The following is a 15,277-nucleotide window of genomic DNA, read 5'->3' on the forward strand; positions in this document are numbered from 1 at the left end:
ATCGATTTTCAATATTCTTACTCCAATCGATCGGAAAATCTTCTAAGAATTGACCCAAATGAAGAAAAAGTATGGATTCTTGATGTTGAACTATTGAAAAATTGAAAATAATGAACCTATGTTTTACCAGAATTCTCGCTTCGTGATTGGTTGGAAGATTCTTTGCGATGATCTAAACCTATACCAATTTGATATCTGTGCTTGGGAAATAAGCCAAAACAAGTGACAAAGTTTCCTCATTTCAACAAGATTTCTTAACACCGCGGTTCCACCTAGACCATTTTGATGTCCTTGCTTGGGAAGTACGCCAGAGAGAGTAACAAAGCCCCCTCATGCCAACAGATTTCTTACGAACGCGTACGCGATTAAACCTAGTCCAATTTGATGTCTGTGTGAGAGAAGTGTGCCAGAAAAAATGGCATAAGTTCGTTGTCCCAACAGATCGCTAATTCTTTACTGCGAGACGATTAAACCTCGGCGAACTTGATATCTGTGTTGGAAAAATGTGCTACAGCTGTAGTGTTCGGTTATAATACGACTCTGTATGAATACGCATGCTTGCCGTTTCATTAGAAGTGTAGTGAAAAGATGTGCTGTTGATAAAATAGGATTGAATTGGTAAAATCCCTTCAACGTGGGAAACCATGGATAATAAAAACAATCTCTAATTTTAGTAAGGTAGCAGGAAAGTAATAGTTTGTGTTCTTGATTTTGTTAAATTGTTTTCAAATGCACAATCTTTTGAGAATTGAACGTATGCAATGTTACTACTTTGATAAATGTTACATACAACGCATGTAGCATGTATATATGTTGCATATAGCATGTATACATGAAGAATCGAATGATTACAAGCATGAATAGAGCAACCAACCTATTTTGGACCCCTTCAGCAGCTGTACATAATTTGGACACTTCCATTTGATTTTGCTGTAAGTGTCCAAATTATGTACAGCTGTTGAGGGGGTCCAAAATACGTTGGTTACCCTACATGTTACTATCACTACAAAGAGACTTACGTAGTCCTGCGTCACCTATATATGCGGTCGTGTCGTGTACACAACCCCTATGATTTTTATTTTTAGTATAATTTGTGTCTAATTTATAAAATTTCCTTACTAACTGTTTACATTCTAAAGAATTGGCCTTGTTCAAACTTTTTCCTACACTGAAAAAAGCTAAAATGTCCATATAACATTTAAACATAATAAACTTACGTGATTTCTTACGATGATTTTTGAACTAATATGGATTACGTTTTTATATAAATAATTTTTAAATAACAAAAACACAATAACAATAACACATACCTTCGTTTATTTTCGCAGCATCGAAATAATTGGAAGAAATCAAAGAATTTAACTTATATACGAAGCACTGTGGACAATTTCTTTCGAATATAGATGTACATCCTAAAATATCGCACGGAAACAAAAAATCAAAACGAAACCATAGTATGAATCAGATCAATAGACACGTGAAAACAGCAAAACATCGATGCACACCCATTTTCACAGACGTACACACGAAAGTGACATAATGCTTACACTGCAAATAAATGCCAACGCTTGCTGTGCTGGTAACAAGGGGGAGACGACTCCAGTTAACACACTGACTGGTTCACCGTGCATGGTTTGGGATCCCCCTGGCCCCGTGCGTGTCCACCAGACCTGCCGGGCCGAACCGTGCGTCGTCATCGTGAGGACCAAACAAAAGATTTTCACCCGTACATTGATTCCGATACTAACAAGAGCTGAATGGGTTTTCGCATTTACCACCCTCCCGTCCACCCCGCCCACCATTGTTCTTTTGTCGACTGTCGCTAATGCCGTCTGCTGCCGGTGCGGTGCTAGGCTAGCTAGAGGCATGTCAATTCAGTTCAGGATTTTTCTGTTTTTTTCGCAGTTTGTACTGTGGTCGTTTCTGTGATGGGCTTTATTTCGGATTCCAACGCGTGCGTATTACTAGAGCTTCGTGGTTTTTGTTTGCTTCAGATGAATGGGGATACAGTCAGACAATGAAACTGGAATCGATTGATTAAAATTAAAGTACCTTCGATAAATTCTGGTCTTTGTTTCCAATTGCGTAGATCGGTTGACCTTCAACGAGCAGAAATCACGTCTGAGTTAACAACATTTACGTTATCACGATTTGTATTTGACGAATTCTGGCTAACCTTTGTTTAGTGTTACAGTTTTTAAAAAGTGTCTCAAAAAATCATGCTAACAGAAAATTATTTCTTCACCTTTCTAGTGCGTAATTAAAATTTTGTATGACACGACTATCTTTTCAAATGAATTTACAAATAGGACAGTTTCACAAATAAAGCGAACCAAAAGCGAAGTTGCGCTGATTGAACCCAATATTTCAGTGAACAAACTTCTAAGACGCTAAATACTGACACAACCTTGCCGGACGCTGCCGCTTCAAAGCATCAGCGCCCTGCTTCGGGGCTCAGCGAATAGCTCCGGTCACAGACCGAGTGTTTTGAGGCTAACTCATAAATATCAAATGAGTGGATAAGCTGCCACACAAAGCCGGCAATCTTCGAGATACGGGAAGTATACCGGCAACGATGGACTTCTCCCTGTACCTATTCTTTCCGACCGAGAAAGTAAGCCACCGACGACGACGACGACGACGACGGACGGTGAAGTTCTATTCTTTTGATGAGGCCTCCCACCGACCGACAGCTCGCAACGGTTACCGAGGAACACACGGTCGGATTGGAGTATATAATCTACACCTACTAAAGCGTAAAACCAAGGAAACTGCTGATGTAGAAAATGGCAACTGAGGCATTAATAATTAAAGGCTGCTAAACAACTTTCAAAGCACGTCGACACCGTTTGTCCGTTTCTGGGTGAGTGTTGAAGCCCTGGAGGAAAATCGGGTCTCTGCCGTGATCACTTTGGCTAACGTTGCCTTTATAGTGCCAATGGGCAAAGAGCTCGAAACAGATAGGTTGGTGTGACAATTGGCGCCTTTGAAAATCGATTATTGGATTAGTTATGCTTCCCGGTTTCAGTTTCCAGTGTCTCCTGGTGAAAAGCGTATGCTTCGAAACCGTTGCACTTCATTTCGCCGATTCCGAGGAACTATTTCTGGTAGGCCGGATTAGAAGGCTATTGTCATTCTCCGATTACTAAGCGAAGTGATGCTCAAGCACTCGGTCATCTATTAGGTTGTATATGTTTAACATCGCCCTTTTCAGTGCCACACGAACTTATGCTAAATAAACATAAATCCTACAAGCACAAAGCGAAACTTTAGCTGTCATCAAGTTCCACTTGAAACGGGAAGAAATCGAACCATCGCTCACAGTCTGAAAACTTTTCCACTTCACTTCACGGACAGATAAGTTGTTGGCCATAGGCAGACAGAGGCGAAAAACGGCTGCAAAAAAAATAACAATCACAGAAACAAACTTTTCCCAAGATGGCTGAAACAAATAGCTAGAATGAAAATAACATCTTTTATTGCCTCTAAGGCATCGGAAGGAGTGTATGAGAGCGAACACGACAGACATCCGGAACGGGACGACGACGCAACGCACTTGCACGCCGCTTTCTGCCACCGAAGTGTAACGTCTAGAAGTGATTTTCTGTTTACTGTGGTGTCAGGCAAAGCTACTCTTATGGTATGGCCTATTTGAACGGTGGTTAGATGTGTCCAAGAAGTGGCTTTTGCGTGCCGCTGCTGCCGTGCTCGGGGATAGAACATCAACGAACTTGTTCGTACCCATTCTGTACATTAGCGTAATCAGATGCTTAAAAATTGATTATACTTCCAAGCTTTTGAAAAATTACGTATGATAATTTTAAGTTAACCTGCAATTTACTTGATCTATTTGCCTTAAACCATATATTCTATCCTATTTACGCCTATGCCTCTGTCAGATTCAGATTTGTGTGTGTGGGCAAGCAAGGAAAAAAACAACATCCACCTCTGAGATTAGCCTGGGAAGAACGCCGATTCATCTGCTGCTGGTGGGCAGCTTGAGCACAACATCGTCTTCATTGGGAATAGTTTTCCCTGATGGCGTGGTGTCAGCATTTAACTTGGACAACAATCTCCGGTCCGGTTGTTTTTCCTTCCTTCTGCGTATGAAGTTGTAATAAAAAAAGGATTCCAACAACGGCGCGGCAGTAAGCAGAAGTGACATCGACAGTTATCCGGCGACGATGTTTGTAAGTGAGATAACGGAGGTGTGAGACTATCAAGTGTACTACTTTGCTATCAATGGAGCATAACATGCATTTTATTACAAAACTACTTCCAGCATGGTCCAATGGAAATATTGGGAAAAAGGGCCAATAGAAATCCACCTAGAAACGATTAAGACGTTATTTCTTCTATGAGCTTTGACATGCTAACTGAAAATTTTGTATCTTAATTTTGTTTATTTGTTTATTTATTTATCCTCAACTGACTCATTATCTTATTGAGGCGAATGGGAAATTTTTTTAAAAAAATTAGAGAATATCAAGTTATTGGGATTTGCTTGGATGATACCCAATATATAAATCGTAGGTAGGGTTTATTTCTAATTCACGTCGTAGTAAGTAAAGCCATTCTAATTTTCACCATTTGTTGGATGGATTTAATGAATACTCCACATCGAAAACCATACTTACTTACTTACTTAGGTGGCTTGCCGTCCTAAGGCAAAGTCTGTTAAACAAAGTTTCTCCATGTAACTCGGTTGAGGGTTACCGCTCTCCAATTCCTCGGACACCGAGTACTGTCCGCCAGATCACGCTTCACCGGATCTAACATTCTTGCTCGCTGCGCTCCTGGTCGTCTTTTTCCTATCGGATTTGAGGCAAACACCATCTTTGCAGGGTAGTTGTCCGGCATTCTTGCAACATGCCCTGCCCATCGTATCCGTCCAGCTTTAGCCACCTTCTGGATACTGGGTTCGCCACAGAGCTGTGCGAGTTCATGGTTCATCCTCCGCCTCCATACTCCGTTCATGTTCTTAACACTCGTCGTTCGAAAACTTCGAGCACTCGCAGGTCCTCCTCGAGCATTGTCCATGTTTCATGCCCGTAGAGAACAACCGGTCTAATAAGCGTCTTGTATAGGGTGCACTTTGTACGGAGACTTAGTCTGCTTGACCGCAATTGTTTGTGGAGCCCATAGCAAGCACGACTTCCGCTGATAATACACCTCCGAATCTCACGGCTGGTATCATTGCCCGCCGTTACCAGTGAGCCAAGGTAGACAAATTCGTCGACTACTCCAAACTCATCGTCGTCGATCAATATACTACTGCCCAAGAAGCGTCGTTCGGCCTCGGTTCCGCTGGCCAGCATGTACTTTGTTTTAGACGTATTTACCTTTAACCCAATCTTTTCTGCTTCGCGCTTTAGTTTGGTGTTCAACCACCACCTCAGATGTTCTGCCGATAATATCTATGTCATCGGCAAAGCAAACGGGTAGACTTTCCGGTCGATGGTATCATATGCGGCTTTGAAGTCAACGAACAAATTATGCGTGCGAACTCTGTATTCACGGCCCTTTTGGAGGATCTGCCTCTGTGTAAATATTTGATCTGTTGTAGACCGACCTTAGACGAAACCGGCTTGATAAGTTCCCACAAATTGGTTTGCAATTGGTGAAATTCGGCGAAAAATAGTTTGGGACAGTATAGTTTGATAGTTCTCACAGTCCAACTTGTCGCCTTTTTTATAGATCGGGCAGATCACCCCATCTTTCTACTAGCTGTTCCATATCCCAAATTCTAACAATTAGCGGGTGCTTAAAACGGCCAGCTTTCTGAAAACCATGCTACGCTCTTCACGCTCTACTGTAGTTCTAGCTTTCTGGATGCGTCTTCTGGCCTTGAAACAACTGGCACGAAGGTTGCTAACTATCTCATTCTACCAGTAAGTTAGCCGCCCGATATTTGTAGGCTCCAGTTTTCGTGGCATGGAAGCATAACATGCCCTTAACAGTGTGTCCGTCTACTGGCGCATTCAACATCAATCTTCCGTTGTCAACCAGAAGCGCTTCAACGAACAAGTTCTTGTTAAAGGCAGTCGTCTTTTACTTCCACTCACTCGTAGTTCCTAGCCTAGCTCTTTGCATTGTGACCAGGGCCGGGCATCGTCGAAACAAATAAATGAAACTGAATTTCTCATACCTTCACTTCATACATGCAGTGACTTGCTTCATTTGTTGAACAGAACGTTTCAAGGAAGCTTCAGTTGAAGTTGGTGGCTGTTTCAATTGACGACGGCAGAAAGTCAGGCACGATTTGTCGACATTGACAAGGTCAACTTTAATATGCGGTGCATTCTAGGAAATGTTACTCAAATTCAATTCAATTGCATTCATATTTGCTGGCCTTCTTCTGAATATTTGATAGAAAAATACAAATGAAAAGTTGAAGCCGATAGCCAAGACGAAGTGAAACCCGTTTCGCTGATGCTGACTGAAGCCAGTATGAAACTGAAGCGGTGCTGCTTCTGTTGAAACTGAAGCTTCACTGCTTCATTGTTGAGTGACGCTATGCAATTGAAGGTGACTTTGTCGGGCCCTGATTGTGACCGGATTCCGCCGACCGATGCTATATTCAATCGCATGATGAGCGCTGTGGGTGTACACTTCACCAACCCTCCAGTTCATGTTCGGCATCATCGATGAACTGCCAAAGGTGACGTCGATGATAGAATCGCGACCGCCCTTATGAAATGTACTATCGATGCCCTCATTGAACAGCACGACTTCCAGCTTAGTTAAGGCTTCCATCAAACTGTATACCCTTTGTCGCCCCGTCCTATTCGTCCAATTAGTATCTCGATCAGCCCGTCCAGCATCTGGTGGAACTGCTCTATGGGCTATCTTGGACGTGTGTAGCAGCTGCATATGAAGATTCCGTTGATTTTGACAATCACGAAACTTTCGTACGAATTCGAAACCACCACTTTGATGGGGAATTTGCCGACTACCTCTATTTCTGCAATTGTTGCTCAACCAGCTGCCCAACACCGTTACCAGATGGAACTAGCAAGAAATTCATATATGAAAACAAAATTATTAATATTAGTCAAAAGTACAATGTTTACTTACTTACTTCGACCAGCAGAGAGCGGGGGTGGCTCTTGCCGTAGCATAGAAGCCTCGGTCCTGGGCTGCCGAGCGTACCAATACACGCAAGTACGTTTGAACCTGGTCAAGTCATTCACGCGGTAGGAAATTACTAACTAATCAAAGAGTCCAGTTTTTTCGAATAAAATTTTGAATGTACCCGCAACTCAAAAGCGAAAGGTTGAATCAATATGATGTAGGAATTCGGATAAGTTGTAGGAAATTCAACGTAGTTATTAGAAATTTCCTAGAAAAAGTGGAGCAACTGGAGTAATATATAAGAAAAAGACGTGTTTAAAATAAAAGATTAAAATAAATCCAACTCTTTCTCCGAATATCTCACAAACGGCTGCATTTAGAAAAATAAATATTACCAATTTTGTTGTAAATGACATAAAGAACTGTTATCTATACCAATAAAAATGGATTTCTGTCTGTCGGTATGTTCCTTATAGAATCGAACACTACTGAACCGATCGGCGTGAAAATTTGCATGCAGGGGTTTTTGGGGTCAGGGAAGGTTCTTTCTATAGTTAGAGACCCCTCCCATCACTAAGAGGGAGGGCTCCCATACAAATGAAACACAAATTTCTGCATAACTGGAGAACTAATCAAGCAAATGGAACCAAATTTGGCATGTGGGGGCTTCAGGAGGCAAACTTTTTTTCTATTGTGAATGATGACCCCTCCCCCTTTAAGGAGTTATATACAGTTGGGAGGCTTAAAAAAGTCGATTTTTCGAGAGTTTTTCTAGAGAAAACCCTTCAACTGATTAGAATGATAGTTTGTATACATCTTACGGTAGCTTTTGGCTGTATTTTACCATATTTTGTTTTTGAAAAAAGTTTTTGAAATAGCTTGTAACGTTGTGCCGAAAAAAATAGGTTTTTTTTGTTTGATAATTTATTTAAAATTTAAAATATGAGATCGATAGTATTTAGCTATAAACCTAACGGTTCATGTCTTGGCTGAGCATGAGAATGCCACCCAAATGGTTTGAGTCCCGGCTACTCCTAGAGGCGGAAAATATATTCCTATGAGTACTAAAAAATACGTTAAAATCTCGCGATTTAGATCGGTAGATTTAAGTAGCCATATTTAAATTAAAACCCGAAATTCAATTGAGAACAATTGAACGGAAAGTCGTTTAAAAGAAAGGGAGCGAGATGGAAGCGGACATTTTCGCAACGGATCTAACTGCGCAGAGACGCACATTTAAGTTCAATTTTTTAGTGAATAGATTCAAAGGAATCGAGCTAGTGCTATTCAAATTTTTTAAAAAAGGTGTGTAAAAGATTAATTGTGTGAATTCGTTCTATTGTTTTGTAATTGTTAACGTGCTATTTTAAAATTTTATAGTTTGGTGGTGCGTAAGCAGAATTTTGACTGGCGTCCGTATTCTTAATACGGTTTATAGCAGAATAAGGTAAATTTTTGTTTTTCCTTTTTTATTATATGATTGTAATTGTATGTACGTTCGGTTTGGACAGCGCTCGTCCAACGGGCGTTTTATTCTGGGTTTCTACGTTCGGCCATTTCTTCGTTTGAGTTCGTGTGCTAATAAAAGGTCCGCCCTGAGGGGTAGCCAAACGGAGGCGTTGGTAAGTTCGCTCAATCCGTTGCGAAATTTTCACGGCGGTCGTCAATTGCCGCTCGTGGTTTCCGACCCAACCATTTACGTTACAACCTTTCGTGGGTCGAAGTCCGAGAGTCGGTCCTCGTTTCGTGCGTCGCCAATTGCGCACCGAGGTACCGAGTCCGAAGCAAGGGTTCATTTCATTCGCGGCGGTCGGCAGCGGAATCTTAGTACGCGAGGGCCGTCAGCGAGTACGTTCAGCCCTTGCGGAAGACTGCCCGGGAATCACGCGACAATTGCGTCGTCGTGAATACTCTCGTTGATACAAGTCGATAGCTATCTGTCCAACCACGCCACCCTCCGCAACTTTAGTTCGACCATTTAGCACACGAACAGACCACACGCCCACGATCTCGAGCAGCGCCGACTGGCAACGTCAAACGCCACTGAAGGTTCGGTGGTCTACCAGGATCGCACCAGGCCGCCGTCGTCGACTACTACAAAACCCTGCGCGCAGGTAGGTGGAAACCCTCCCTGAATAGTGTTGCCTGTGCAAGAGTAATGTGCAATTCGAACGAACAATAAAGCTAGGCTAAAGTTAACTTGAGTTGAAAGTTGTGCACACGAAAATTTGTCTTTTGCTGGTATACCGCCATAATTCCGTTTAGCGGCCATACGAACTATAAATCGCATTCGATAAGTTAACTCTAAACGATAGAATAAACTCACACACCGAAGCTACGTTTTTTTAAATTCAAATAGCGATAAATTCCCTTTGTGTGTTTCCGTTCAGAAATTCGTCCGTTGAGTCTGCAGTTGAGCCGTGCGAGTCGTCCCTGGAGAGTTCTCAAAATAATAGTCGGGCAAACACACGACCGGTGGTCTCCCCTATTCGGGAGTGGCGCAAAAGCCACCGAGTTAACCATAAAACTTTCTCCCGATCTCGTCACGGTTACATTGGCGCCCAACGCAAAAGAAATTTTAGACAAAATTGTCAAGTTTGATTAGAGTTCAATTATAAGCCATATTGAAAAGTGTACAGCCATTTTGATTTTGATAGTTTTTGGAATAACTTGTAAAAATACTACTTTAGTGCACAACGTTAAATCACCAAGCAGTTAAGAATTTCTCGTTTTGAACAAAGTTGTTTTGGGTACGCCCAGCTCGAATCATTTTTCTTTTCTTGTTTCACTTGCGTTTACGCATTGCAAAACATTAACAAATTTTTTAGTATTTATCTTAGTTAATAAGAATATTTTTCAAGTTTTTAGTAGAAAATAAGGAAGGTGAAGGTTAAAATTTCGGGTTTTTTTTTTCTTAGATTTCATTATAGTTTCTGTAGTTTTCACCATTAAAATTATATTTAGGTGAAGGGTTAAGTTTTGATATTTTCATTTGGGTTTATTATTACCAGGAAGAAATAACTTCCCAATTTCAATTAAATTTGTTTCCTTTTAATTATAAAAATTATATTTCTTGAAAATGGCAGAGAGAAATACTTTGCCCACCGTGGACCACCTCAGAGACTACGAAATCGAGTTTGAGTTGCGTCTACGGAATGAAAACGTGGATTCGAGGGAAACCTTGGAGGATAAAAAGAGATTTTTGCGCCGTTTGTTCAGAGATAGCAAACGACCTGAATATTTTCCTAAGCATGGAATTATGGAAGAAGAAAAACTCATAAGTTCGAACGTTAATGAGATCATTGCCGGGCTGGAAAAAAGTTTTGATCGGGCATTGGTGTCGAAGCTCCGACACTATATGACCCGCACTATTACCGCAATCGCGAAGGATGATGAACAGAAGAAAATTAAAGATGGATTATTGGAACGTATAGGGGAAGCGATACAGAGATATGACAATGAGTTAGTTGGTGAAGCGACAGGGGGCACACTAGATGGGCAGGATAAAAATGAGAATGTTAAGTCTGATACGGAAGAACAATCAGACTTAAAAACTACAGCACCAAAAAAGCCGTCCTGGAGAAAAATAGATACTGAGCAAGCAGACTCCAGAAACGAGAAAAATGTTAGTCAGAGAAGAACAGATCCCAGAGGGGCATACAGTAAAAATGATCGCTATGAGGTTAGTGAAGAACAAAGCAGGCAGAGGAAACAGAGAAGAGAGGAAACTAATAGAAGAGACGATAGAACATTAACAACACATGGGAATAGGCATCGCGAGCATGAAATAAATGAAAGATCAAGTGGTCTTGAGTATCGAACCAGGGAAAGGACTCTAGAAAGGGATGTCGAAAGCAACTCAAGCGGTCGGCAAAGACAACCAACAAGAGCTAGAGATTACAGCTTGGGCAGTGAATACGATTCAGAAGACAGTAGAGACGATAGGGAATTTCGGAACCGACAGATTGAAGAGTCCCGTGGCAGAAGGCATAGAGGATATTCGCCAACGTCGGATAGTAGCACTAGTAGAGAAAGAGGACATTATAGGAGATCTAGAGTTGAAAATTGGGATCTAAACTTTTCTGGAGACAGCAGATCAATCCAAGTAGAAGATTTTTTGTATCGTATCAAAAAGCTGGCTCGGCATGAGAGGGTACTAGAGCGAGAGCTTCTAAGGAATATTCACCACCGCCTGAAAGGGGAGGCTTACGATTGGTGGTTTACTCGAGAAGATAGATTCACAAGATGGGGGAAATTTGAGGACGAAATTCGGTTCAGATACGGAAATCCAAATAGAGATAGGGGCATTAGATCACAGATAAGAGACCTTAAGCAAAAAAGAGGGGAAACCTTTGTAGCTTATGTTACGGAAATCGAAAAATTGAACCAATGTTTACAGCGACCGTTTTCTCACGAAACACTGTTCGAATTAATTTGGGAAAACATGCGCCCACACTACCGATCAAAATTATCAATAGTGGATGTAAGAGATTTAGAGCATTTGATAAAGTTAAACCATAGGATCGATGCTAACGATCCAGGATTTTATAGGCCAATAACAAATAACAGAAACGAGATACATCATATCGAGTATCAACATTCTGATAGCGAATATTCAGAGCACGAAGAGGTTAAAATCTCAATGCTCCAGAAAAAACAGCAGGATGTTAACCGTCCGTCGCAACCAAACAAACAAATCCCTTCTCAGCCTCAAAGGCAGCAAAATCAGCAAGCGACAGTACATCCAACAACCTGCTGGAATTGTCAGAAACCAGGACACATCTGGCGAGATTGTAAAGCTCCGAAGCTGGTTTTCTGCTATGCATGCGGAAAATTAGGGAGGACCACCCGAACCTGTGAAAATAAACACTCGTTCGTCGGTCAAAATCGTTCACAAATCTCAAGACAATCAACAAACTAAAAGCGAGATGTTTGCAAGGGAATACAACCATCTCGCCAATGGAAATTATTCCCACTGATGCAAAACCTTCCCCATTGATCTTTGAAATAAGGGTAAATCCCACAGCTTGTCCTCATATTAAGGTAAATATACTGGGTACCGAAACAGTGGCATTACTAGATTCGGGAGCAGGAGTTAGTGTAATCGGATCTTTAGAAATAATTGAAAAACATGGACTAAGAATAATGAAATCAACAGTTAGAATATGTACAGCAGATGATACTGAGTATACCTGCTTGGGTTACGTGAATGTTCCATATAGTCTAGGAAATGAAACCAGAGTAGTTCCAACTCTCATAGTACCACAGATTAAGAAACCTCTGATTTTAGGAATGGATTTCTGGAAAGCATTCCAGATCAGGCCAGTAATTTGGCATGAATATCAAATTCAAGAATTGGATCTAACTTGGACTTCAAATATGAATAATGAATTGTTGATCAATGTTTTGGAAATTGAAGAGGAACCTAGAACGAACAACAATGATTGCGTTAAATTACCCATTCTTGAATCTGGAAAGTGTGAAGATAAGAATGAAAATTATTTTGAAGCTCACCCGGAAGAAGATGAGTCCTTAGATATACCGACTTTAGATTTACCTACCAACCCAGAGCAATCGATAGAACAAATAGAAACGGAACATATATTGACTGGTAAGGAATCTGAAATGTTAAAAAAGGTCCTTCAGAACTTTGATTGTACTAGTGAACAGAACCTAGGCAAGACAACTCTAATTGAACATGAGATTGAACTTGTCGAAGGAACGAAAATGAGAGATCTGGCAATGTACCGATACTCTCCAAAAATTTGGGAAAAGATCGAAGGAGAACTAGAACGCTGGAAAACATTGGACGTAATAGAAGAATGCACTACGGAATTTGCCAGTCCACTGGTACCGGTTAGAAAGTCTAATGGGAAGATCCGAGTATGCCTAGATTCCCGACGAATTAACTCAGTAACGAAAAAGGACGCGTATCCAATGCGTAACATGTCAGAGATCTTCCACAGACTTCAGAGAGCAAAATATTTCAGTATAATAGATCTAAAAGATGCATATTTCCAAATACCCCTCAAAGAAAACTCCCGCAACTACACGGCATTCAGAACGCCTAAAGGCCTGTTCAGATTTAAAGTGGTCCCTTTCGGACTTAAAAACGCACCGTTTACCATGAACAGATTAATGAACCGCGCCATCGGATTCGATCTAGAACCTTTCGTATTTATATACCTGGACGATATAGTTATCGCCACAGAAAGTTTGGACCATCATTTCAAATTGCTTGAGGAAGTGTCCAAACGATTAAAGGTTGCTGGGCTAACCATATCAGTTGAAAAAAGCCGGTTTTGTCGGAAACAGGTACGATATCTTGGATACCTGTTAACTGAAAATGGGTTGTCGATCGACAGTGCCAAACTAGAACCGATCCTGAATTACCCCAGACCAAAAACCATACGAGAAGTGAGGAGATTAATGGGACTGATGGGTTTTTATCAGAAATTCATTAATCATTATAGCCACCTAACAGCTCCGATTACCGATTTATTAAAAAAATCTAAACGATTTAAGTGGACTGAAGAGGCAGAACAGGCCCTTAACGACTTGAAGTCAGTCCTAACCTCCGCACCTGTTCTAGCAAACCCAGATTACTCTCGTGAATTTATAATTGAAACAGATGCTTCTCAAGTGGCTGTTGGAGCCGCTCTGTTACAAGAAACCGATGAAGGGAAACGAATTATTGGGTATTTCAGTAAGAAACTATCAACGGCTCAGAGAAAGTACTCGGCCACAGAAAAAGAATGTCTTGGGGTGCTACTGGCAGTAGAAAACTTTAGACACTACATTGAAGGAACCACCTTCACGGTAATAACCGACGCCAAAAGCATCACGTGGCTATTCTCAATTTCAGCTGCAAATGCCAATTCTCGTTTACTACGTTGGGCATTAAAATTGCAATCTTATGATTTCAAAATACAGTACCGCAAAGGGCACGATAATGTATTAGCTGATTGTTTATCACGCATACAAGCACTTCAGGTTAAAGATCCGGACTATGAACAGCTCATAAATAAAATTCTCCAGAATCCACAGCAATTTGACTCGTTTGTGGTATCGAATAACAAAATTTTTAAACATGTAACTGGAAAAACCAGATTCGCTGATAAAAGGTTTGAATGGAAGTATTATCCGCCAATGGCGGAACGAGATAATTTAATCCATATAACGCATGACCCAGCGCATTTAGGGTTCGACAAGACTTTATGTAAGCTCAAGGAAAAATATTTCTGGCCCAATATGGCAACAGAAACCAAAACGTTTTGCCAAAATTGTTTGACATGCAAAAAAGCAAAGGCATTGAACATAAATCCAACCCCACCGATGGGGTCACAAAAGAAATTCTGTGACCATCCTTGGCAATTCATAACATTAGACTATGTTGGACCCTTCCCAGTTTCAAATAAAGGTAGATACACCTGTCTTTTGGTCATCACTGACGTATTTACAAAATTCGTCCTACTTCAGCCTTTCCGTCAGGCAACTGCTTCATCACTAGTGCAATATCTTGAACAAAACGTATTTCTTCTTTTCGGTGTACCGGAAATGGTGTTATCTGATAATGGCCCCCAATTCACTTCGAAAGATTTCGCAAGCTTACTGCAAAAATATGGAGCAAAACATTGGTTGACCCCTTCCTACCACCCTCAGGTAAATAATACAGAAAGAGTAAACAGGGTCATTACTACCGCTGTTCGAGCAACGCTCAAAGGAAATCATAAAGCTTGGCCTGACAATTTACAACAAATTGCAAATGCAATTCGCAATTCAATCCATGAGTCAACTAAATATACTCCATTTTACCTAACATTCGGTCGTAATATTATAAATAATGGAAAAGAGTATGAAGTCATGCGCGACATTAACACTGCAGGTTATCAACCCTTTGATAATCATATTAAAGAAAAACTGTATGAAGAAGTGCGCAAAAACTTAGCAGAGGCATATCAAAAACAGTCAAAGTATTATAACCTAAGATCTAACAAAAATGCACCTACTTATGCAACGGGAGAAAAAGTTCTCAAAAAGCACACGGTACTTTCAGACAAGTCCAAAGATTACTGTGCTAAACTTCGTCCAAAATTTATCGAAGCAATAGTAACAAAAGTCCTAGGAGACAGTTATGAACTAGCTGATCCTAACGGTAACTATCTAGGAATTTTTCATGCAAACTTTCTAAAGAAATTTTAAT

Source organism: Sabethes cyaneus, chromosome 2 (assembly GCF_943734655.1).
Source record: "Sabethes cyaneus chromosome 2, idSabCyanKW18_F2, whole genome shotgun sequence".
Lineage (NCBI taxonomy): Eukaryota > Metazoa > Arthropoda > Insecta > Diptera > Culicidae > Sabethes > Sabethes cyaneus.